This window comes from Mustela erminea, chromosome 17, assembly GCF_009829155.1.
Source record: "Mustela erminea isolate mMusErm1 chromosome 17, mMusErm1.Pri, whole genome shotgun sequence".
NCBI classification, from domain to species: domain Eukaryota; kingdom Metazoa; phylum Chordata; class Mammalia; order Carnivora; family Mustelidae; genus Mustela; species Mustela erminea.
In genome coordinates this window covers 58724318-58746609 of record NC_045630.1, presented here as the reverse complement: position 1 = coordinate 58746609, position 22292 = coordinate 58724318, and the positions used below count along the sequence as shown (strand labels likewise).

The window sequence follows — 22292 nt, the reverse complement described above, 5'->3', positions numbered from 1 at the left end:
AGCCCATTTACGCATGATCCTTCTCTTGCCTCACACGCCTCGTCTTATTGGCCAGTCAGGGTTGGGCAGAGAGAGAGGACTGGTGGCTCCAGTGAAATGAGGAAGCGTTTGCCTTTCACTGATACCACCCCCGCACCGCCCTTCCCCAAAGGATCTGGAGTCCGAGCCGGGAGAAGGTGTGGCCCTAAAAGCACGTCTTCCCTCTCCAGTCTGAGCTGCCGGTCTGACTTGCAATGAGGGAGAGGGCAAGCTCTGAATCAGGTATGAGCCCAGACTTGTTACAGGATGGGACTGAGTTTTAATGACTGCAAATAACTGGGGACTTATGGGGCCTGCCCAAGGTGTGAAAGGATTTATGATCAAGCAGGGAAGAAAGATTTGACAGAGTGCGAATAAAAACAGGGATTAAAAAAGTTTTGTTTATTTCCCACTGATTTGAAATTCCAATTCCTCAATATACTGGTTACAAAATAAATGCAAAACAGAGTGACTGGTAGCAGATACAAGTATTTTTCCTTTCTTGCACAATGTTTTGTTTTTGCTAGACTTAATGAAATTTTTTTGTTAGGTTTCTATTTACATATAACCAATTCAATCCCAACCATTTACCCCAGTTGTCAAAACCTCTCAGTATGTTGAAATACATAAAGTATTCTTTCATGTTTACCTTGTTGAAAACATCTTTTTTAGAACCCCTTCTGACCAAGTATAAAATGGGAAGAGTATAAAAGTGGTTTAGAGATTTTAGGTGAGAGTTGATTTAATTGATAGGAAGTTCATTGTACCTCCTTTAGTGTACTGGTGGACACTAAAAACCCTAATGAATTCTTAAGGGCTTATTAATAAAGGCATAACGTTTACAGTGAAGGAGGTGATGACTTATTCTCCTTTGTGAAGCCATATTAACATATTAACTCATTTAACCCACACTTTGTGATGAAAAAAAGAAGACACAGGAAAGTTTAAGTTCTTGCCCAAGGTTGCACAGATGATAACTTTTTAAAATACCTTCAAATCTTTGAATAACAAGATAAAGAAGAATTAGGTTTTTTCTCTCTGACTCCAAGGACAAAGCTCAGACCAGTGATTAGCAGCTACAGTGAGGCAGACTTCAGCTAAAGATGCAGAAGTCCCCTCTCCAGACCAACTTTTCAAAGACTGCTTGAATTGTCTTGAAAAGAACTAGTTCCTTGGCATTAGAAGTATTTAAGAGGGAGCCTGAGTACTAGTGCTAGAATTCAAACATCAGTCAGGGGGTTCTATTAGAGGACCATTAATTCTAAAAATCTTGAGATGGTAGGATTTTATTCATCAGGCAAAATGCTTCTTTTTTTTTTTTTTTTTTTAAATGCTTCTATTTTGAGAAGGATCTCTAAATTCCTTTGATTTTGGAATAGAAGGTCATCTGAAAAGGTCATTGTAGTCATTCCCTTGGAGGCAAATGTATCTCTGTCCAAACCAATGGAAACAGTTTAAAATATTTCTCTCCTCCCTGCCCCCACTGCCTGCCTCTTTTGACAGTGTCCAAAGAGAAGCGTTAGGCTTATGAACATTTAGGATCGAATGGACAATTAGAGATTGCTGAGTGTGACACTCTCTTTGCAGAGGAGTCCTCCAGTAACAGGACTCTCCCAAGGTCACCCTGCTGGTTTGTGGTAGGGTGGGAACTAACATCCAGCCCTGTAGATTTTGAGTTCAGTTTTCTTTGCAACGTACTACACTGCCTTTCGCATTCCCTTTGGAAATGTCTTCCTTGCTTCTGATGTAAATTGTTCACTGTGCGCTGCAATTCTGGTTTCCTACCCTGTTTTCTAGGAAAGGTGAGGATTGGCCATTTTTCCTGGCGATAAAAGGTCTTTTGTCTTGAATAATGGACCACTCCCTGTTAGATGCGTGTCCTATTCTCCCGGGCTGGGCTGGAGCCATGCGCATCTCACAGCAGCGCTCATCTGAAATCAGCAAGGATTCTGAAGAATGAAAGGCAAACTAGTAGTTACTGCTGTTTGCAGGCATTTCTCAGATACTCGAGACCAAGGATGAGGTCTGTTCCTCACCTGCAGGGGGTGGGGTAGCGGGAGGCTGGTGCAGATGTCCCCTCTCCGGGGGTCAGGCTGTTGACTATTTCAGCACTGACTGAAGACATTGTTTCTAACTGGCAAAATCGTAGTGAGGCAGACAAGTCAGTGCTGGTCCAGAACTCGAAATAAGAGCTTCGTGGAGAGCAATCCTCTCCCTACTACTTCGTTCCTGAGTTTTCATGATACCTTGACATGCAGTTCCTCTTGAGCTGGGCTTTCTAAATAGGCATGCACCACCTCTTTGCCTCTTTGTTTATAAATCTCATTTACTATACCCCTGCTTCCTCCCCTTTCCCCTCTTCCCCATCCGTGTTAGAGCCCGGTTCACCGCGAGAAAACCCAGGTGGCTATAACGCCATAGAACCACCAGGGGGCAGGAGAGGCTAAAGAATGAAAAGAAAAGGCCCCTGAAGACAAACTCCCCGTTGTTCACCTGGACGCCAAATCATCAAAGGATCTGCAAAACCTGGCAACTTTTTTTTTTTTTTAATTTTTATAAAGATTGTATTTACTTGTCAGAGAGAGAGAGACAGTCTGTGCACAAGCACGCAGAGGGAGAAGGAGAAGCCAGGCTCCCCGCCGAGCAAGGAACCCACCATGCGGGACTCGATCCCACAACTCTGGGATCATGACCTGAGCCAATGGCAGTCGCTTAACCAATTGAGCTACCCAGATGTCCCCAAACCTGGCAACTTTTAAGGATGCCAGAGGGGTGTTATGCATCAAGTGGCCAGCTTGCTAGCTAGACCATCCTCGGGAAAGCACAGGGGCTTGTGGTTTACAAGCTTTGTCTTTGCCAAATCAGTTAACCCTCCTGAAAGGTCTCGGTTTTCTCCTCTGTAAAAATAGGCCTGATATGGCCCATGCCCAGGCTCACTGTGGGACTTAAATCAAAGAGCACGGAAAAGCACCTGCGCTGGCTTCCTTCCAGGCTTCCTCAGCAGCTGGTCCCAGGGTTCCTTGTCGCCAGCCACCGCTCCTCTGAGAAGCCTTCCCGATTCCCTGATCCTGGTCTCATACTGCGTCGTGTCTGTCTCCCTGATAGTCTTTCTCACGCTGCTGCGTTCTATTTATTTATTTCTGAATCCGTTTTTCTCCTTTGACCAGAGCTATTACAGGGCAGCTGACGTGTCTCTCTCCACCGGGGACTCAAGGCACCGAGGGGTTTTCAGCATCGCTTGCTCCTTCTCGCCTTCCCCCCCTGCCTTTCCTCATTCACTTAGGAGTTTATCGAGCCCAGCAGTATGTGGTCCCTGCAGACATGGATTTACAAATTAGATAAGGTTTTCAGTAAAATTACTAGCAATGAAAGGGTCTGCCCGAGAGCCACACGATTCATCATGGGTCCTACCAAACTAGGCAGATGTCAGCTGGTCGCGAAGGGGCGAGGAAAGGTCTGTCTCACCTGGCACATGCTGGGAGTCCCACAGTTCGTGGCTGTAGACACGAAGACAGCATTTAGGAAGACGTACCGAGAATATGCGCGAGGAGGTTGGTTAGTCCTTTAATTGGGAACGGGCAGGTGAAAGAGGTCTCAAAGTTAGAGTGAAAGTCAGGAAGGGGGTCAGAGAGGAGAGAATGGTGCTAACTGAGCTCTTGCTAAGGGCAGGATGGTAGAGCAGAGAGAGGTCAGGGGCTGGGCTTTGGGGTCGGGCGGGGCCAGCTTCTTCATTTATCTGTGTTGGAGGGCCGGCACCTTCCTAAGCTCTGGCTTCCTAGTTGAAAAACAAAAGTTTCTGTGAATATTAGAGGGAGACGGTGGGGTCCATATCTGGCCCAGAAGACGGCCCTGGGAATAATCGTTCTCCTTTTTTGGTGCGTTTCATTTCATCTTGTTCAAGTCCAGTAACTTCCCACGGGGAGGACGAGTCTTGGAATAGGTGCCCGGACATCCCGGGAATGGCAGTGCATTTCCCAGGGATGCAGGCTTGTTTTGAGCCCCTGACAATGCGGCTCCGGGAGTCTTAGCCCGGTGCCGTCCTGTGTCTGAGGCTGAAGCTAGAAGATCAGTGGTGGGGGAGGGGAGTGGCCTGTTGGCCCCCAGGATTGGGTGTTGTCCTCCTCACACTCTAATTTTTGTTAAAAATTCATGATGAGTCTGCCATTCTTTACATTATCCGAGCAGATTAGCTCTTATTTAAAATTTGGTCTTGGGAGGTGGCGGAGTCCCTTAAGCGGATTCACTGGTTCAACAGTGGTCAGTTGGACCATGGGAGTCAAAGGAAGCAATGATTTTCACGTTGAAGCACAGATTTTAATCCCACTTCCCAGACAGAAATGCAACCAATAAGCTGGCCGTTAGCCATAACCATTATCACAGGATGTATTTGCAAGAGTCTCTGCTAGAATGACAGGAACCCAGGAGCTCCTGGAGGTTAAATACAATTTCCAAGTTCTAGACTCTCCCTCCTCCATGTGGCTGATAGGCCCTTAGGGGTGGGGGGGCTTTCCGGGCAGGGGAGGGCACGTGGGCCAGGTGCTGAAGTTTTCATGCCCATTCGCACAAAGTGTTCATGCTTCGTGTGGTTGTGGACGATGCCAGGGTGAGACCTTCCAGGAGGACATTTCCAGGTGAAAGCTGTGTAGTCCTGGCAATGACAGGAGTTATTCTGGATGATTCTGAAGAAGCAGAGAAAACATCCTTGCCCCTCTCACTGGAATTTTCCAACATAGGGTGGAGTTGGCTTTTGCTTTCATCTTCAGCAAAGAACCAGCTCTTCCTTGGCCAGAAGGTCTTGTCTGGGAGAGGCTGAAAGCCTTGTCTCTTGGGGAAGACTGATTTAGCTGCCAGAATGAGGAATCTGGCTATGGTGGTGTCTCTATAGGATGGTGTCTCTGGGGAGGAAGGGGAGAGAGAGAGAGAGAAAGAGAGAGAGAGAGAGAGAGAGAGAGAGAGAGAGAAGGGAGGCCCAGACAGTAGCAAAGATAACTTCCTATTTACTCCTGAGTCTTGAGTTTAAATTTATCATCGGGTGATGTGTTTGTGCCAAGTGACAGGCATATGACATCTCAAAAAACTATAAAAGCAGGCTTTGTAATAATCTGAATAGAGAGGGGGTACAGTCCTGAGATATGAAAAGAACCAGTACTGAAAAGTCATCTGTGATTTCTTTTCAGCAAAATGACATTACTGGGCACATTACATTAATGTAACTGATTTCAAATTCATTGCTTTTTAGTTTTATTTATACGTAACCAAGTTTATTTTAGTTTAGAGTTATATGTCAGGACTTCTACACATTGGGTCAGCATTTGTATATGGTTAGGTCATAATAAAAAGAATTTTTCAGCAATAGGGAACTGCAAATTTTTTTTTAAAGAGTTTATACAACGCTCGTGTTTCAGAAATACTGGATTAAAGGAGATTTAAGAATGCTCTTCTGTATCGGGGTTCAGGTATGGAAGGAGGGAGATGTAATAAGGAGTTATTTTTTCCAGGGACTTGACCTTCACCTGTGGGAGCTGGTGAAGAAGTCCATAGAAGGCTGTTGTCTCTGTGCCTGGTCTGAGGGCCAGCCTGTAGCTCTGCAGACCTGGAAATTAGGGAAGAGAGCTCGGCATGAAATAGCACAGTAGAAAAGGGCAAATGCACCTCACAAGGGAAATCTGGAACCCACGGCGGTCTCCTACCACTTCCAAATTTGAACACACAAGGGTGACCTATGGAAGAGAGCTGGACTCTTCACCCGCACTGCATATAGGACATGTGAATTCTGGAAGATCTGCAGATGGTCCACTGCCCCAGGCCAGCAGGACGAGCGGAGAGTTCGGCGACATCTGTATTTAGTGCCACACCCCACCCTTCAGAACGTCCTGGCTACTAATTTACTTCTGCCTTTTGAACGCCAGGCAAATTGCTCTTGAAAGGTCACCCCTAACCTGCACCACGGAGAGGCAGGAATTCTGGGAATCTCAGCTCCCCGCTAGCTAAGTGGATACAGTGCATGGCCATCGCAGCAATGAAGTTTCGGATATTCTTGACATCAACGCATACGCGGAAGCCACCACATCATGTATACTCTGTCCATGACTTATTTCACTTAGTATAATGCTTTCAAGTCCCACCCAGGCTGTCACAATGGCAATGCATCATTCCTTTTTATGACTGAATAATATTCCATCGTGTGTATGTCTATTATCTAGTGTAGCAGTCTATATAGATAGGTGTAGGAATTCATGCTGAGTACCTATCTGTTCATGTATCTGCTGGCCAACTATATGCCTTCTTTGGGAAAAATGTCCATTCAGATCCTCTGCACATTTTAAAATCAAAAAAATTTTTTTTTTTTTTGCTATTGAATCGTATGAGTTCTTTATAGAGTCTTTATATATGTTGGATATTAACCCCTTATCAAATATGTGACTTGCCAGTATTTCCTCCCATTGCCTTTCGTTCATTTCATAGGTTGCCTTTTGATGTTGTTTTTGGTTTCCTTTGCTCTGTAGAAGCTTTTCAGTTTGCTGTGGTCCCACTTGCTTATTTTTTCTTTTGTGGGTTTTACTTTTGGTGTCAAATCCAAAAAATCATCACCAAGACCGATGTAAAGGAGCTTCCTATCTGTGTTTTCTTCTAGAAGTTTCAGTGAATTATTATTGAATGAATAAATGATTTAAGAATAATACGGAGCTTTAGCCTGTAACTTGGTGATCTCAGCTTGGCAGTTTAACACAGGGATTGGAACAAGATCGGTGTTCAGTGAGGCTTTACTGGATGAGTTACTGAATGGTATGGTTGGAGGGACAAAGGACTGCCCATCAGGAAGCTTTGGGGTGGTCACTGTTCTGCTACTAGTTAGCTGTGGGGGGACAGGGTTAATCCCTTCAGATCTATGACATCCGTTTGATGTTGGGGGGTCAGATAAAATAATCCCTGTGTAAGTTTTTTGCTTAGAAATCTTGCAGTTCTAGGAGTTGATCAGATTGCCTTCCAAACCAGGTTCCTGAGAATCCCAGAGTGTGAGTGGTCGTTTTGAAAAAGCAGTGGTGGCTGAGGTCCACGGGCTGAGAGTCCTGGAATCCAGCAGGTTGCCTGAGGACCGGCTTGGAGGATGGTTGATAGAAGAGAAAAGACAGGTGCAAAAAGAGGGATCCCAAGAGGGCCTCTGGCCAACTTCACCTGCTTGCAAATCACGCCTCATGCTGGCTCGGACTCAACTGGTCTGGTTTCTCAGTCACGTCAGTTTTTCTGCCGAGCAAATTCTCCTCTATGACAAGGTTCTTTGTTGCATAGTGAGAGGCAGTATTGTCTTAGATCGAAGGCTCTCTGGGACACAGACTCGTGCCTTGAAGAGACTTCTCTCTCTCCTTAGGTCTTCTCACATACATGCTCTTTGTACTGAGCTTGGCCGGTGCCTGTAATTTTGAGGGCTTGATGAAAATGGGGTGGGAAGTTCTTTGTTAAAATTTCTGGTGCCCTTTCCTGAAGCAGCTGTTCTTTTCTTTCTAAAGGTGTAAGATGTCATTGGTAGTCTTTGAGCGCCAGACAAGAAGAATCTCTAGCGTAGGCCATAGTAAATGGCAACAACCACGCACCCTCAGTTCTGAGTCAGAGGAAACAATCATTTGACCGTGCACATCTCACCCTCGTTGCATCCCAAGACCTTAGAGCTTTGAGGTCCAATTCACCCTCAGTTTTATAGTTCACCTAGAGCTTGATGTCAGCCCTCAACTGTTTAGTGAGTAGCTACTGTGCTGTTGGGCTAAAACGGTGATCGGGGAATCCTGAAGTATAACCAGCCATGAGACTTTTCAATAATGAATCATATTTTGGAACTAGAACAAACACTTGAACAATGAGGAAACTAAGATCTGTGATAGGTGGCTTATAATCCCGGCAGGGCTCAGGAAAGAGCTGTGCAAATCTATGTGATTTGCAGAGAAATTTTCTTGTGGGTGTTGAGTGCGAAATTGGACTTTTAGCGTTTGTCAGGAAAGAGGACTAGCAGTCTGGGCATGGGAGCGCGGGGTGTGGGGGGCTGCAGGGAGGTAGTGGTGGTGGAAACAGCCCCAAGAGACTATAGAGAGTAAAGTAAAGAAAAAGTCGCAGGCTTGCTGGGCAGCTGGCCTGTAGGACCTCCGCATGTTTTCAAACTCATCTTTCCCTGATACTTCTAGACCCTTCCAAGGCAAGATGCTGGACTGGAGTATAAGCGCTTCCCAGCACAATCTCCGTCTTTGGGATAGGAGTCTCTGTTCTTGGAAAATATTTTTAAAGAATTATGGTCTGAGATAACCAGTTTGGATTCCTGGGCCTAGGGCCACACTCCTACAGCCTTTCCTATTGTCATGGTGCAGACTCTCTCATCTTGCTTCTTTCCCTTCTAGTATTTCAGCTTCTGTCGGTTGTGACTCTGAAAGGACTTTGCAGGTGGCAGGACCAAAAAAATAAAATAAAAATAAAAATAAAAAAATAAATGCCCCCCCCCCCAGCCCATAAAATACCTCTTTAATTTATGTCTTTCCATCATCTTGGATAGCTTTCCAAAAAAATGAAACACATACATAAAGACAAACGACACCCCGTATGCCAAGCATGCCAGCGGGGAGACGAGCCTCTTGATCATTAACCGAGGCTCGGTGGAGGAATTAAGTTGTTTGATTCCTCGCTCCGGGCCTGGTGAAATAGGTAGGATTTCATTTCAATCCTTCGTGGGCTTCAGGCTGCCAATATCTGGGCTTTGAAGTGGTTTCGACCTCTGTGATGTAACGGGATCCCCGGTGCTGGGCCCGAAGAGGCCGTTTCTCACAGTCCCTTGTGCCTGCACTAGTCACTGGTGCTTTGCCAGCCCATGAACCCGACCCGACGGCCCCTCTGGTTTCCAGCAATTCTCCCCGAGGTCCAGATTTCCTGCACTGGAGACTCTGCGGGATGGAGACCGCAGTGCATTCCGCCTGAATGGGGTGGGGGGGTGCCTGTGCATCTGAAGGGGCAGGTGCTGGGCAGCTTCAAGTGCTGTGAATTTCAGCTGGCCAGTTTCACTCTGATTTCACAGTGACCGCACTGACCCCTTCCTTTTTGTTGGGAGGGGATTGTTTCTCCACAACGACCTATTTGGGGCTTATTTGGCTCTTTAATTTCAGTTGAGAACAGTAGCCCTACACTCTTTTCCTGGTTGGTTATTGAAGGAAATCAGTATTGCATTAATCAGAATCACAGACTGTCTGCACTCCAAGGGTTTTCCAGAAGTTCTAAAACCTGAACTCGCTCTGTCCAATCTTTTTCCATGGCCAGCTGTGAGAACTAGTTTTTTGTTTCTTTCTTTCTTTATTTTTTTTCCCACAGAGAGCAACAGTGGTAAGGGAATGGTGGGGGGTGGGGGCAGAGGGAGGGAATCCCCAGCACGTTCCATCAGGCTCAGTGCACAGCTGGCTGCGGGGCTGGTGTCTTGACCCGGAAAGGATGACCTGAACGGGATGCTTCACTGACTGAACCGCCTGGGCACCCCGGGAAGGTATTTATTGAAGATTTTTGGAAAGAGAGAATTAGGCTTTCCACACCCCTTCTTCCCTCTGAGTAAAACCATGTTACCAGAAGGCCATGGGCTGAGGACGTGTTTGGGTTCCTTGCAATAGAAGCTTGCACTGAATTTCACCCTGAGGTTGTCTCCAAACTCTGCGGACAGGTGATACAGGGACAGCTGTGTAAAATATTATATTTATTGTAAGGAACTTTTTGAAAACATTATCTTACATCACACAGTGCCTGTTTTATCAGGATAATGACAACCGTACAAACACGTATAGAGCTTCTCTCTTGTGTCAGCATTAGGGAGAACGGGCTTCTCCTGAGCGGTGGTTCCTCAGCAGAAACAATTTCGTAGTAGATATAAATACAATCTCCTTGGATTGGTCCCTGCTGAGATGAAATTATCTCGTAGTTGGTGCACGTGACTTTGATCTCCAAGGGACTGTGGCGTATCCTGGAACTTAGGCTTGTGGCACATGGTTTCATAATACATCGTCAAAAACCTTTCGGCTGGTTTCAAATCATGGCCTCAACCTTCTGCATCTGACCCATACATGCTCACTTGTATAGTTTCTGAAAGAGTCTTTGGGAAGTAGATGGTATTTTCTTGAAAATGTGAAAATGTCTTGCAATTTGGAGATTACATTGGGTTTCTTCGGCTAGCCACCCAAATTATTTTTTCCTAGCTCTCTTCACACTAGGTGGCAGAAGTGGCTCATAAAGGAGCTTAATGCCCTAGGCAAGGACTCTGATGGCCTCTGGGGGAGGTGTCGGGGGGCTGGGAGGCAGGTTTTACACTGGACTCTGCCAGGTGAAGTGAGGGAGTGTGTGGCTTGGGGGGGATGGTCTTATTCTAAGCCTGTGGCCCCACACATGTGCTTTCTGTCCCTATTTTTGTGCCAGAGGGAGACAGAAAAAGAGATGGGGTGGAGGGTTGGAGAGAGAGGGAGACAGAGAGAGAGAGAGAGAGAGAGAGAGAGAGAGAAGGAGTGAGGGAAGTGGGAGTAGAGAGAGAGGAAGGCCACCTTCCTTTTTCCTTTTATGAAAGTAACGAGAATCTCATTTAACAAATAACAAGACAGATGAGAAGTCCCCAGCCTGCGTGTGAAGAACTGCATAAGCCCATGGTCTCTGTCACTGCGGATGTCCCTCTCCACCACACCGAGAGGTGCCGGGTCATCCGCACTCCTGCTGGGAATTCTGCTCAAGTATGGCCTTTGGATCATTTCCGTTTATTCAGTCAATGTGGGGGAGAAATGGACAGAGGGTCCCCGAGGCTCCCTCTTAGACTTGGCTTGGTCTTGGGCAAGTCACTTAATCTCCTTAATGCTAAGTTTCCTCATCAGTGAAATGGGGCTAATGATAGTCCTTGTTTCATCATGTGGTTTTGAAATTAAAGGGAAATAATACCAGGGAAGTGTTTGGCATCTGGGAAGCATACAAGATATGTTAGCTGTCATTTTTTTTTTTTTTCATTTTGGACAAGTCAAAGACTGTGAGTTTCAGTTTAATGACCCACAAAATGATAGCTTTGAATATTATGACTTCCAAAATTTTTTGTAGCCTCTGAAGTCGGACATGTTGTATACTGTGTGTGCAACGTTTCTGTCATTCCTAATGTCTCTATGGTTGTGCACACAATAGTTAGTTGTGTGTTTATTGAATGCTTTTTGAATTATAACTGAATAGAAAGTATACTCTTTTAATGTAATTTATTTTATAGATAAGTAGATGATTAAGGCATAAATAATACATTCTATTTTTTTCCCTCTTGTTGAATCATTTAATCATTCCTTTTAAAGATTTTATTTATTTAGTTATCTGAGGGACAGAGAGAGTGTGCACAAGTGGGGGCTGGGGGCAGCAGACGGAGAGGGAGAAACAAGGTTCCCACCGAACAGGGAGACTGATGTGGGACTCGAACCCAGGACCCTGGAATCACAACCTGAGCCAAAGGCAGAATCTTAACCGAGCCACCGGGGCACCCCTCATTTAATCATTACTTTTAAAATAATGCACATTTATGAACCAAATCCTTACTACATACAGGAACTGAGCGAGAAGTTGTGAGGGATAGAAAGCTAGGATAGAACACAAGTCCTGTCCTCAGAGACCTGAGCTCTGAGTGAGGAGGCAGACTCTTACAGAAGCACTGAACCACAAAACTGCAGTGTGCATGGGATTCGCCCCTGCCCGTTACAGCGGGGACTCGCAAGCAGTTTGGTGTAGCTGGTGCATGGAGGGCTTGTGGAGAGTAGTAGGAGACGGGGCTACCTGAAAACGTTTCCTAGGTCTGCAGTGTGCCTAGGCTGTCGGAACAGCCACGTGTGAAGCTTAAATGTGAGTAAAATGCTGCATCTTCAATCGTTGGAAATATAATACCGGCTTTATTTTAACAATTTGTTCTAAAAATTCCCTCTCATAGAAATGATAATGGGAATAATTGTATTATATATTACAGTTTATAAAGCTTTGACATCAACGTATTGGTGAATCATAAGAACAGTTTCTTGCATTTAATGAGCCCAAATTATTTACCAGCTACTGCATTTGGCCCCTGACATTGTTACCTCCTTTATTCCCACTTAGAACCTTTTGTATCAGGAACCCAAGTTTACCACTAGGGGGTGCTAAGATGAGGGAGAATCAGATTTAAGCTCTGTGAGGTCAAAGAACCTTTCTATCCATCGGTCCATTATAGCCCTTGTCTCTGGCCTGGTGCCTGGCACATAGCAGGAATTTAAGTGGTATTTGCTAAGTAACTAAATGAAAGGACTTGTCCAGGGTGGTAAAACTAGTAAGTAGTGGAGTCAAGTACAAAAGTACTGGATTTTGACAATTTAGATAGGAAATAATCATGGCTAGAGAAGGTCTATTTTCTGCAACGTGGGAAGCAAATCCAGCTCCGTGTATGTCCTTTTGGCCTAGACCCTTGCTGGAAAGGAATACACTCTCAAGAGTCATTGGGTTTCCATTCATCAAGGATGTTGACTCCTTGATGAGATGGTCTTGAGTTGTTAAGATGTTAAGTTATGATGGCTGAGTAGGAAGCTCCAAAAGTAGAAATAAGCATATTGTGTTTTCTAAGAAATCTTCTCATTTTTAATCAAACAACCTCTAGTTAAAGACAGTCTATTATTTCTTCAGCTTCTGGTCTTGGAAGTCATTTTAATGGAGTCATTTTGGGAGTCATTTCCCAAAATTTGGGAAAATGTGCAGATCTAAAGGATATTTTTTGAGACTTTTCAGCTCACTCTCTTTAAAAATAGTAATTTTCTCCTTAATGAACTGGACTGAATAATTCAGCAAATAGTTATTGACTGTTTACTAAATGCTAGGTCCTGTGTTAGGTGCTGGGACTACAAAGATGATAAGACACAACTCTTGCTTTCCAGGATGAAGTGGGAGATGGACCTGGAGGCAGATCGTTGTTGTACTTGCTGGGTGCTCCCCTCAGTGGGGGAGCACGCAAGTGCCTATGGATATACAGGAAAGTTGGAAAAAGAGGCCCCAGAGAGCTTCCCATCATTGGCGACTTGAGGCCAGGAGAGTTCTACAGACTGAATTTGTCCCCAGAGTTTGTATTTTGAAATCCTAATGTCTAATGTAATGGGATTAGGAAGTGGGAACTTTGGTAAGGAGGGTAGGTTCTGGGAAGGGCAGAGCCCTCAAGAACAGGATTAATGCCCTTCTAAAAGACACCCCACAGGGCTCTCTTCCTCCTTCCCCCACATGCGAATACACAGGAAGCCAGCGGTCTACAACCCAGAGAAGGGCCCTCCCCAGACGCGACCATGCTAGCGCGCTGGTTTTGGATTTCCCCACCTCCAGAACTATGAGAAATAAATTTCTGTTGTTTAGAAGCCACCCAATGGGACTGCCTTATAGGAGCCTGAACTTCCGGGAAGGTAAAGGAGAGGGAAGACCTTCTGGAAGGGGCAAAATCACAGGGGGAATATGAAGGGGTGAGGAGTTTCCCAGCCCACGGGCAGCAATCTCGTATCTCTACCTCATGGCTTTGATGACCAGCAGCTCCCAGATTTTAGAACCAGATGTAATACTGTATTATTATGGTTTGTTTCATATTTACCAGCTGAAAAAGGCTGAATGGAATTGACCCAGATGGTTCTCAGGTGGAGAACTGGAAGCTGAAGCTTTCCTCTTCTTCTCCCACTGATGTGGGCACCTTCCATGTTCTCCTCAGATGGGGTTCTGAGGGGCTGATTTCTCTCTGGCCATTTATCTAGAGTCTGTGATCTCCACTGCTTCTGCAGCCTCTTCTCTTTATTCTCTCCTGGTTTCTATTCTGTTGTTAGTCCCATACTGCCGTGATCCCGTTTTTCTTCTAACCTTCTAACAAAGGTTAACGCAAGCCTAAGCACAAAGACTTTTGGGCAGAACTTTTGAGTATCTCCATCTACTGTTAGAGATGGAAGGTTTTCTGGAGACCCAGAGACTTAGTAACACGTTCAGTAATCTGACCAACTCCATGCCCTTGAGTTCCGATTTCAGCTTAGTTTACCAGATGGGATCCATGACCATCAACACACCAGAAAAATGTTAAGCCTGACAATGGCAGCATAACAGTGCGTCTCATGATGAGACACGAAGGGCAGGTAGCAGTCATTCAGAAACCCTGAAATGGCAAAGTTAGGGAATTGGGTTTTGAAAATGAGTCACCCAAACATTTTCTTTCCAAACATCTGCAGGTTGTTAGTCTGATTTATTTTGAATTAAAAAATCTTTTTGAGCTGGCTGACAGCTTATTTTAATTCCCAGCTGTTAAAATGTTTCAGCAATTGGAATTAGGGGCTGTGCCATGACTTTTGATGTGGTGGGAACGAGTTCAGCACTCAGGTACACCTGGGGGACCTGTCCCTTCTCATCATGGTCCTTCAGTTTTATTCCTTCTGTTTAAGAGCTTGGTGCTTTGAGCTCTTTGTTTACGATCTATTTGCTTGGGTCTTATAGCACTGGTGGCCAAGGGAGTTTAGCTCATATTCCAGGATGTGGTGGCTTTTATCCAGCACCTAGCACTTTGTGGTTGTCTTAGATTCTTTCTGGAACAAGTTTGGGGAATAAACAAATACATAAATAGGATTATATTTAATTGATATTGCCTCCTCCTCTCCCAAAATATCCCAAAATAATTTTTCTACTCACAGCTGTGGTTCTTGTAAATGTTTTTAAGATTTCTCTGTAGATTGTTAGCTTGGTAAGGGCTTTTGACTTGTCCTTCACTTTTCTCTGGTTGTGGGTGAGCACCTCTTGTTTTTGCTGAGATTTTGGATAGGAAATCTGGCGACTCAGTCTCTTCTCTCCTGATCCCAGCCACCACAAATAGTAGCACCCCCACCTCCGTCTCCTACTTCCAATGCCACCTGCAACTACCACCACCATCAAGGAGTTATTTCTTGGCATTCCTAATTCTCTTAGCCTAGCATCCTAGTATTCAAGTATTCGTATTACTTTTATTGTTCAACTTCCCCAAAGAATTATCTGTACTAGCTATTTTCACCTCTTTTGCTCATCTTTATGCCTCATTCCCCCCCCTCCCCCCATCCATTGTGGCTCACTTTCACCACTCTGTTGAGGCTGGCCTGTCAAACATCATCCGTTGCTGTTTAATTGAGATTCAGTCCTCTTGTTACCTGACTTCTTCACTTGTTCCCTGACCTCTGTGTATCTGTGTTAAGGGAAACTTTGAGACCAAAAGTGGGAATGACAGAGTGGGGCATTAAATGCTAGGATAAGGACGTAAGGGTTTATACTATAGGCACTGGGGGACCAATCCTGTTTTTAATCTGTATTCAACTAAGGAGTAAATAGATTAACCCAAAGATGAAGAAATGGTTGAAAGGTTGTCCCAATAGTCTAGGTGGAGAAAAGTACTGAGGGTATAAATTAAAACAATGATAAAGAGAATTACATGTCAAGCAAAGATTGGAGAGATATTGAAGACTCGACTAGAAGATAAGAGGATTGATAAAATAGGTGGAGGGAAAGTGGCGAGAGTGCCTCGACCTCCCTTAATCTTGTCCCTCATCTTTGACCTTCGTGTTTTGACTTACAGTCTCCCTTTTGGTAATGTCCTTTCTTGGCCATCTATGTTCAGTTGCATGGTTCTTATCAGGACTCTTTAAAAATATTGTTTTTATGAACTCTTTTTTGATCACCCCAGGTAGATATTACCTCTAATTTCTAAGGATTCTGTAGTACTCTTTCTATCTTCACTTTCTCTTTATCTTAGGACCATAATCTCCTCACTCTGGTTTTAGGTGGGTGGCACTGTTGTTAAGGGTGTGAGGAAGACATAGGAATGAGGAAGATGGAAGAGACCGTTGATAAGGAAAGGGTTTTATGGCCAAGGTGGAATTACAAACTTCATTTCATGGGTGGTGTGAATTTGGATTTCTGTATGTTTTTACTCTTTTTATTGTAATGTGATAAAGTTGAAAGCTAAGTTCTCAAGAACTCTTGTTAGAATGAATGGGAAGCGCTTACCCTTTGATAAATATGGCACACACTTCCCACATCTCTCAATGAACTGGAAGAGGGTGCTGATTCTTTTTCCTGGAAATTAAAAAAGTTTTCTGCTTGTAATTTTAAGTTAAACAACTTGCTACTATTATCTCCTCACCATCTTTCTGAAGAATTGATCCTGTGTGGCTGAGTGCAGCATAGTTGGTTTTCTAGAAATATGCGTTCAGACCCAACCGAACAATATTATTTCCCCAGTAAGCTTTAGGCTTTTCTTTTGCTAAAGAACTTCATGTTTAGACCCTTAAAAAAGAAAAAATAGGTAGTATTGAGTGTTTGAGTAATATATTGAGGCAAATGAATATTTTCTGCTTCTACCCTTTTATTTTAAATGTGACTAAACTTTGAGACTCATTTTAGAAGCATAGGGTAATATTTCTAATTGGATTCTCCCAGAGGCACTTGAGTCGGGAATGAGTTACATGGGTGCTTTTTAAATGACACATTATGACACATCTGCACATTAAGAAGATGACTGGCTTTCTGTTTTTCCTCTCTCTCCATTAATACGTAAGCTCCCTTGCCTCTTTTCAGTGTTGAGTATAATGCTTTGTCTCATCACTTTTTTTTTAACATTACAAATAGGATTTCACATTTAGAATTTATGAAAGATGCAAATTTTTGTGCAAAATGCTAATTTCAGAACTGTCTTCAAAGATTCTATTCAGGAGTTCAGGCTGGGGCCCCATTTTCAATATCTATCACTGCCAACCCATCTTTCCCAGGGGACTTAGATGCCAGGGACTCTGGGTCACATGATCTAGCTGAACTTCCCGCCCTCCTTTTATTAAAAAAAGATTTTATTTATTTATTTGATAGAAAGAGAGATCACAAGTAGGCAGAGGCAGGCAGACAGAGAGGGGGAAGCAGGCTCACCGTTGAGCAGAAAGCCTGATGTGGGGCTTGATGCGGGGCTCAATCCTAGGACCCTGAGATCATGACCTGAGTCGAAGGCAGAGGCTTAAACCACTGAGCCACCCAGGCGCCCCTGAACTTCATCCTTCACTGCACGGTCAGTCCACAGCCTGCAATGGCTGTGCCCAAGAGGAGCACCTTTAGATTTGTAAGTTTCTTCCATCCCATCTCTTCCAAAGAGAAATTATAGGGCATATATCCAGTTACAGCTCAGTACATAGGAACCGAGGGGATTCTCTCAAGTTACCTGCCTTCATGACTTCAAGTCTCTTATCCTGGATTGTGACCATCTTGCTTACCTCAGGGAATCCTCAAATAGCCTTTAAAACAAGTAGTCTAAAGAGTAAATTAAAAGGAAAAAGTATCTCACATGGTATTCAGGGATCAGTGAAGGATTTGGGTTTTAATAACCCTGAAATTCTGTAATTTAATAAAATATTCTTCTATAATATTATACTCTATGTTAAAGTGACATATTAAAATACAGGAAAACTTCTTTCTTTGAGACAATGTGCAGCTAAAGTTGTGAATTTACTCCTTATCTCCTCCTAGCCTTTCCTTTCCCCCTTTTGTGTGAAATGACTTGCCTTTATGATTTACCATGTTATTATTTTGGTGCATCAATATTACAATGATTATGGGTAACAAGTCTGGCTGTTGGCATTGTTCATTAACTCTTATAAAGGAAACCAAGACAAATCAAAATGTCAGAACCAGTTTAATGATGGGGTCCTGGTTATAATTTTATGTACAACAAAGATAGAGGGAACTAGACACTATTTATTATGACACTGTATCAAGTGTGCTAAGAACCTACTGTCATTTCATTTTTTTCTCATTTTATTCCTATTTGACTCATGCAAGTTAAGAGTTGTCATCATTTCAGTTTTACAGAGCAGAAAGCAGAGACTCATTGAGTAACCACACTATCTGACAAGCCACCGAGGCAAAATATGCAACTCTGGCTTCCCTAACGTCAAAGTCTGTTCCTTTTTTTTTTTTTTTTTTTTTTTTTTTAAATCATACTGTGCTGTTATGATGCTTAATTTAGTTTAGGGATAGCAACTGAATCAAAGTAGGTTTTGTTCTGATTCTGCCAAGGAACAGACTCTTCTCTCAACTGGCAGTTGCTTGTAACTGGCTAGGCAGACCTCCTAGTTTCTAGGGTGGTCAGTACATAAAATTGGAGACTTGGGCAAAATCAAGGCAGAGTAGAAAGAGCTAAGTGAAGGGTTTCAGAGCCCTGATGGACATTTGCCTCCTGGGATAGTTCTGATCTCACTGCTTTTCCATCACCTCTTTCTTTTCGAGACTTAACTTATCCCCACCCAACCCTTACTACTGGTGGCTGTCCCATTCATAAGGGAGCAGATACCAGATGGGAGAAATTATAGAAACAGTTGTTGGGCGATTGTTCTTCTGAGTTATGTACTCAGGCTCTTGGTTGGAGGGCTCTGATCTGAAAGCTTGCTTCAAATCCACTGAGAATGTAGAGTGATTTAAGTGATGAACTGGGGAGGGCTGGGGACTTTAAGTGGTGAGGACTAATTTGTTCTTTAAGTTTATCTAATGGTTTGCAAGGGTGGAAATATTTGCTAGGCAGATGTGATGGATTCTCCTAGGAAACTGACTTCACCGGAGAATTCTTTAGAAACTGTTTTCAGGAGCGAGACAAGTGGCATGAATCTATGGACAAAGGGAATCTGCTCGGTGTCTGTGACTGGGTCAAAGACCCAAGGCATGCCTGTCGTGATACAACGTGGATGTTTGTTCAGGGGGCAAGTGCTCACGCTGAGTGATTTTCAAAGCTGTTCGAGGGCATTTATCAGGCTTTTAAACTCTAGATACTCTTTCCCACGGTGTGACCGAGAGAAGGGATCCTGGGCTCTCTTCTCCGGCCCCCAGGATGGGAATTCAGGGGGAAAAGGTCACCTATTCTTATGCCACAAAAGAAAACTTATCCATCAGTTTTCAAGGAAAAAACCCCAGTGTCTGCAAATAGGGGAATTGCTAAGAGCTTATCAGCAGTGCTGCCCCTCCCCCGCAACCTAGTGCTGCCATATGCCTATGGGGGGGGTCGAGTGTCCTACTCCAGGTGAAAAGGGAGTGTTCTGGACTTCTTTTGATAAAACACCTTCCAATTCCAGTAAAAACATGCACTCCAAAGCCATCATCTTTTTTTTACTATTTACTAGGGGGAATAGGAGAGAGAGAGAGAGAGAGGGAGAGAGAGAAAGAGAACAAATAGCTGAAGTGGATTTACAGTCACTTCTCTGATTGATTTTCTTGCTGAAAAATATTTCCTATCACAGGATTTTCCTTCTCCTCTGTACTCTTGGTACACCCAAGATCTTCATTTCTTTCCGAGTGCGATTAAAGATGACACAGGGTGGGAGAAAATAACCAGGAGTAAATTGCATTTTAAAGTTTTGTCCCATTGGTAGTACCAGCAATTAAAACTCATTGTGGTCCTCACCCCAGATCATAGCAGCAAGGCCATGAGGCCTCCCTGCTGTAAATTTATTTCCAGTCCAGCTAGCTAAGACAATGCTCCAATGAATTAATGGGCCCTGCTGGACTTCAACTCCCTCTCCTTGCCTCACTGAGCTCTGTTTGGTCCCAGGCTTCAGTGGCTGCTTGCGTGAGCACACCACTCCTGCCCTTGACCCAAAGCACACACTGAACTTGGAGCACACAGGAACCACACTGCTCCTCCTGGCTGGGATGGCAGAACAAAGCTAGCCGGGTGCTCCTGGGGGTGTCAGGGGACCTCACTAAGGCATCTCCCTTTTTCACCCCACATCTGCTCATCCTTCTGGAGTTTGTGCTAGGGCTGAGATATGGCCTCTTAAGGGAGGTGAAATATGGCTTCATATTGTAAGAGATGAGGTTTGCTCATGGAAGCAAAGGTGCTGGAGACTAAGCCTATGGTGTGAGCGATGCCAGCAGTTCTCAGTAATGAGTCTTGCAGACACATCCCGGGAGGGGAAGTTAGATTAGGGCAAGACAAGTGAATGAAATTGTTTAAAGGCTATAAAGAGATTAAAAAAAAAAAAAGGAACTCCTCTTCATTTAGGGTTATGAGATCCTCTTTCCCGAGGGCAGTGTGGGATTAGGGCTTCCAGCCTTGACCTGGAGATTTCATGTCAGAGGAGATGGGGAAGGAGAGGAGGGATCTGCGTAGGAGCTGGATCATGAGTCAACATTGTTGCCTTTCAACTGAGTGTCTTGGGCAAGCCCTCCCCACTGCCCATAACTGCGAGTCACTCTGGTGTCTGGGTGGCCTCCTGGATTTAGGGTCTGCTGGACAACAGGGTTGATTGCCCCAGAACAGTTGAAAATGGGTTCATTTTTGAGGCTCACAACTGTCCTGTCCTTCCTTGGCTTCCTCTCAGGCGGCACATATCATTTGGTAGACGTGAGATGTGTTTATTACTATAGGCAGGAAGGATCTGGAAGCAGTGTTTTTGCTTCTATCTGTGACTTCAGTGTCAGCTGAATTTCTCTAACTTCTTATTTCTTAAGAGACGTTTCTCATTTTTTGTAGAGCTGGCATAATCCAAGATAATGACACCTATGGGGAAACAAAGCAACCACAACTCAAGATAATCCACCTGCATGAGAAGCTTCGGGTGATGGTTTTGATTTCAAGACTAAGTGGTGGGATCTTTATGTGAACATGTGTCTTGGGAAGAGCCCCTGGTCTGGTCAGGCTGATGGAAGTTGAGATGTGTCCTTAAACCTTGCTGGAGGTCCATGACCCTCATCAACATTAGGTACAACATCTCAGGTTGGTGGGATTTGGTGATACAACTTTTGAGAGCCCCTACATTATAGTAATTTCTAGATGGTTTAATACAATTAAAAAGAGGGAGAGAGAAAGATGAGGGAGAAACAGATTCCTCCCCACTTGCCCTGAGTAATGAGCTTCTTGGGTGCAAGACTACCTTGTAAAGGTTTTTCTCTCCATTGCCCACTTCTGTCCCCCAGATCAGGGTGGGGGGGCTCCCGAATCTGGTTAACAGGTTGGCATTTCTAATCTGAGCCCAGGCTCATCTCCTGCCATATGTATGGGTTATTGAGCAAACTGATAGACTACGTGAGGGTCTTGCCTGAATGACAAACTGCACATATCAGCTTGAGCAGACCATTAACAAGAGCTGGCCGATGACTCCAGCCTCCCTGGATTTCCTCTCCCTTCCGCCCGTGGACATGACAGCCCAGGAGAAGGTGACTGGGGGCCCATGAGGGCAAATGGGACACGAGGCAGAAAACTGTCTTGAGACCTTCCAACTGGTTTGCTTTTCCTCATGGAATAGGAGCCCTCTCTTGTAAGCGGGGAAGGCAGTGAGACCACCACACGATTTTATGGATCCGTTTTCACTTTTCCAGATGCAAAGAAAGGAGCCATAATTACCTTGCATACGTTTTGCTAATGTCCCTTGGGCAAGAGGTAGGTATAACTCACACCAGATAAACTCTGGTTTTGCTCCCGCGTTGTCTCCTTTATCTGCAACATGGGGGTGTTGAGTGATGCCACAGGCAGCTGGAAGGGCTCATTTATTTGACCTAATTATTCCCAATGTAGACCTGACTCATCGGAACGGGCTCTTCTTCAAAGGAAATGAGAGCCAGATTGTCTCCTTGGCAACGATGGAAAACAAATGCTATCCACAGAATGGCTGTTAGATTGAAAAAGGCACAACTGGCTTCTGGGGCCAGCCGACATGTAACCACGTTACCAAGAATAGAGGACTTGAGAGAGAGCAGTGTCAACTTCTGACATGTTAGCTGTCTCAAAATGTTCTTAATAAAATTAACTCGCGCTTGGATGCCGTGGACAAAAGTAACCACATACTCAGAAGCCAGGGAAAAATGGAAAACTTCAGTGGGGTGTTTTTATTAATAACTGACTTAATCCCTGTGGGTACAATGGGGGACTTTTCATATGGGAACCTTATTATTTCTTGGTCCTCTTAGAGGCTCTATTGAAGAATTAAAATTATCTCTTCTAAGGGATGGGGAGATGGAGAAGGGGAGTCGAAACGGCCCTCCTAGTACCATCAGGCACATCAGACACAGAGCGGGAACAGCTTGCCACATTCCCACTGTGAAGTAGACGGCCTTGGCTCAATGATGCATGACTGGATATTGAAACTTCATCTCAGACAACTGCAAATTGTTCATACTGACACACAGGTGCACTGAAAAAAGTCATTTAAATGTTCCCTGGTCCCACCTTCCTGTTTTACAGTTGTGGTTAAGAATGTCATGACCCTAAGACATTCGGGAAA

General features: G+C 44.4%; 1 long non-coding RNA gene across 1 annotated transcript; it reads right to left on the bottom strand.

The window, feature by feature from the left end:
- Positions 1-14905: 14905 nt before the first annotated feature.
- On the bottom strand, positions 14906-21507 carry LOC116576049. Its single transcript, XR_004280036.1, has 3 exons — positions 21416-21507; positions 16048-16116; positions 14906-14930 (listed from the first exon to the last, which is right to left on the bottom strand). It is a non-coding gene; the product is annotated as an uncharacterized LOC116576049 (long non-coding RNA).
- Between the last annotated feature and the right edge of the window lie 785 nt (positions 21508-22292).